The following is a 5,000-nucleotide window of genomic DNA, read 5'->3' as shown; positions in this document are numbered from 1 at the left end:
TAATAGTAGTAGCAACAGTAGTAGTAGCTGTAGAAGTAGTAGAAATAGTAGTAATAGTAGTAGCATTAGCAGTGGTAGTAATAATAGTAAAAGCAGTAGTAATAGTAGTAGCAGTAACAGTAGTAGTAGTAGCAGCAGCAGAAGTAGTAAAAGTATTAATAGTAGTCGCTGTTGTAGAAGTAGTAGTAATGGCAGTAGTAGTATTAGTTGCAGAAGTAGTAGTAGCAGTAGTAATGGTGATGGTGCTTGTGGTAGGAGTAGCAATAGCAACCGCAGTAGTAGTAGCAGTAGCAATAGCAACATTATCATTAGTGAGTGTTATTGTAGTTGTAGTGTTAACTATAATGGAATAGAAGTAGGAGTATTAGAAGGGTAATGTAGCGTAAACCGGCCATACTTTTCACGTAAACAAATTCACAAAATGTACCAATCTTATTTTCTTCCCGGAATTAACATCAGATTATCCTGTTTCCGCTTTATTCATTCTTGGGAAATGTAATACGAGACATCTTAGCTATAACGTTACAATTCATCATAAACTTTATAAAGATGGACGGAGCAAGTCTTCAGTAACAAGACATTAATACGTTAGATTGCCGTGAGAATTCACTTAGTCTGAGACCTCAGTAACACAATGTATATATATTTTGTGTGAATGATAAGGGTCATGTCTCCATTTCCTGTTATTATTAATTATCGTTGTTATTGTTATCAAGACTACTTATATTATTCCTCTTATCATTATTATAACCATTATTACATCCGCCAAGGTTATGTTTTTGGTAGCGTTGGTTAGTCTGTTCCTTGGTTAGTTGGTTGGCAGGATGACGAAATATTATGAACAGGGTTTTTTTTTTTTTTTTTTTTTTTTTTTTAGAAGTGTGTCCCAGTCCAACTTAGATGCCATTAAATTTAAGTGGTGACCCTGATCATGATCCGGATCCTGCGAAACAATTGAGAATATATATATATATATATATATATATATATATATATATATATATATATATATATATGTATGTATTACCTGAGATGTGCCTTAGCCCAACTTAGATGCCAATGATATTTGGTGGTGATCCGAATCCAGGAATTTTTTTTAATGATTCATCATCCTTGCGAGATCGAGAAACGCTGACGTCACCTTTGACCTTGAGAAAAGGGTGATTTTGATTTAATTCTTCAAGTGCAATTTTTTTTTTTTTTTTTTTTTTTTTTTTTATCAGTGCCCCTATTGCCTCGGCGGGGGTATGCGCTCTCCGAGTGCTTTTGCTTATTATCATCAATATTATTATAATGGATATCATTATGATTTTTATTATTAGTATGATTCTTATTATCATTACTATAATTTTTTTTATTATTGTTATCAATCTTATTATCAGTTTTACTTATATAAGTATTATCTTCAGTATGATACTTGTTATTACTATCATTATTATTATTATCATTGTTATTGTTACTAGTATTGTTGGTTTATTATGTTCTATCATTTTTATCGTTATAATTACTATTACTAACATCATTATTATATTACTATTATCATCATCATCATTATTATTATTGTTTTTATCATTATCTTCATTGTTCTCATTGTTATCATTATCATTATTGTCATTTATGTTATCATTATTGTCATTTATGTTATCATTATTATCACATCATTATTGCCATTGTTGCTGTTGTAAGTGCTATCATTATCATTATCATTATTTCATCATTATCATCATTATCACCACTATTATCCCCGGGTTCATTACCTGGGAAAATTGATGACTTTGGCAGTGAGATACCCTCTCCGGATGCCCTTCCTGCCCCCAAACTGCAGATAGGATTCGAACTCGCTGGTTTGGGTTCTCTTGGTCAATTACACCCACGTTACCACTGTGTCACGACTGCCTCGCACACGTACATTAGGTTGATATTTTGCCTTTTCTGGGTACCGTTTTGACCTTTATGAACAGGAATTATGATATTTCGTTTTGTTTTTTTTTAAATATTATTTTGAACTTTATCAACAGGAATTATGCTATATATATATATATATATATATATATATATATATATATATATATATATATATAGATACATATATATATATATATCTTTTTATATTACTTTGACATTTGTGAGTAGGAATTATAGATAGGACAAGGCTATCTCCAAAAAAAATATAAAGAAATTATATAAATAAACATATTTCAGACTCTCTCTTATTATTTACGTCTTTGGTGCTGAATGCTTAAATTTAGGGTTAGACACAAATTTCAGATTCATAGAAATAAACAAGTTCTTTCAATATTTATTTTCATTTCCATTTTTTTACATTATTGTTGTTGTTAGTGTTATCATCATCGTCATTTTTTCTATCTTTGATTATCAAGGTATTGTCAGTAGTAATATCAATAGCACAAGATGATATTGCTGATTCCAACTTTACTTAAAATAGTAGTAATTATGAGTATTGTAATTGAAATCTTATGAAATCTTATGAAATATTGAAATATTATGAAATCTTATGAAATACTGAAATATTGTGAAATCTTATGAAATATTGAAATATTATGAAATCTTATGAACACGATTCATATATCTGTATTGTCACTCTTATTGGTATTTTCATTATATTTTTTGTTACATTATCATTCTTATTATCATCATTATCATTATCGTTATGTTTATTATCATTATCATAACCATTATCCATTATTAGTGTTATTATTATTATTATTATTATTATTATTATTATTATTATTATTATTATCATTATCATTATCATTATCATTATCATTATCATTATCATTATCATTATCATTATCATTATCATTATCATTATCATTACCATTATCATTATCATTATTATTATTATTATTATTATTATTATTATTATTATTATTATTATTACTATTATTATTACTATTATTATGATTATTATGATTATGATTATTATGATTATTATTATTATCATCATCATCATTACCATTATTTTCATCATCATTATCATCATTGATATTATTAATATCATCATCACTATTTTTATCATTATCATTACTATTAATATCATCATGCTTATCAGACATTTCTTTCTGTCGCACAAGATAACCTCGGACCGAAGAAAAGACATATCAGATAAGGTCATATCGAGGTCATTAGTTTGACCTTAGTTGACCTCAGCGTTACTTATTTTTTCTGTAGTTGTTATTAAATGACTATTCTATTATTTTATTTGAGTAAAGAGAGAGAGAGAGAGACAGAGAGAGAGAGAGAGAGAGAGAGAGGGAGAGAGAGAGAGAGAGAGAGAGAGAGAGAGAGAGAGAGAGAGAGAGAGAGACAGAGACAGACAGACAGAGAGACAAAGACAGAGACAGAGAGAGAGGCAGACAGACAGACACACAGAGAAAGAGAGAATGAAAACGAAAAATGAGATACTGAGCGACTGAGAATAATGGAAAGAATGAGAGAGAGAGAGAGACAGACAGACAGAGAAAGAAAGAAGGAACGAGAAAGAGAAATGAGGTACTGAGCGAGAGAATTAATGGAGAGAGTAAGAGAGGGAGCGAGAAAGAGACAGTATTACCACCCAGGGAAAACGCAGGTTTACCACCACTTTCACCAGCCCATATAACTTACAAAGCCTACTAACAGCAATATCTGTCGTTAGTACTACCACACTTACTACCTGTACCGCTACCGCCATCAAGACTACAATACCACAACCGTACTTACCAACTCACAGACACAGCACTGACTCCCACTACCACATACCTTATCTACCATAACTACCTCGCAAAACATTATACTGAATACAGTGATAACCATTCCTTTTATTATCAGTACTACCACCATCACTACCGCCATACTTCCATAACTACCATAACAACCTCACAAAACACTGATTGCATCGAAAACCATTCCTATTATTATCAATAGTACCACCATCACAACCACCATACCACATTCTTTACCTACCATAATAACTACCTCACAAAACACTACACTGAATGCATTGATAACCATTCCTATTACTATTTGTACTATTAGGGTTATACACAAATTTTAGATTCATAGAAACACAATTTCTTTCAATATTCATTTTTGTCTCAATTTTTTTTATCATTATTGTTGTTGTTAATGTTTTATCATCGTCATTTTTCCTATCTTTGATTATCAACGTATAGTCAATAGCAATATCAATAGCACAAGGTGATATTACTGATATCGTCACCATCACTACCACCATACCAAATCTCTTATCTACCATAACTCACAAAAAAACTGACTGTACCGATAACCATTCCCATTAATATCAGTACTACCACCATCACAACCACCATACCACTTCCCTAACCTACCATAACCACCACAAACAAACACCGCCCCTGACTGCAATGACAAACAAGAGACGCTAACAACACTCAGACTCAACTACGTGTCCTTAACCACTTTTGCTGATTGTGAAAAAAGCCATCATCTTTATTATTTGGTATTAATGGTATATTATGAGCTGGGAAGAGGCAGCCATGCAGGGAGAAGAGAGAGAGTTTGTGAAATGCTAGTGGGAAGAAAAAAGAATAAATAAATGAAGCCTAGTGTTAAATGTCAGACTGAAAAGGTCGAGAGAGGCGAGAGAAAATCCTTTTAATTGTGATGCTTTAAAAGTGAATGTAATTTTAGAAGGTGGATGTGCGTGTTTTTGTCTTGTTTTTTTTATCCTTTATTATCATTTTTATCAGTCTTTGTGTTATTATCATAATTTTCATGATGTTGCTTGAATTATCATCAGTCTTGTTATCATTAATAACAGTTATTATTATTACCATTATTATCAAATTTTTATTAGCATTAACTTTATCATAATCATCATCGCTATTATTGTCATTGTTACTATTCCTATTATTATGAATGTTATTATCATTGGCATTATTAGCATTATTATTCTTATTATTATTGTTATTATCATAATTATTACTATTATCATCATCATTATGATATCATTACCATTA

This window comes from Penaeus vannamei, chromosome 40 (assembly GCF_042767895.1).
Source record: "Penaeus vannamei isolate JL-2024 chromosome 40, ASM4276789v1, whole genome shotgun sequence".
NCBI lineage: Eukaryota > Metazoa > Arthropoda > Malacostraca > Decapoda > Penaeidae > Penaeus > Penaeus vannamei.
This window is presented reverse-complemented; position numbering follows the sequence as displayed.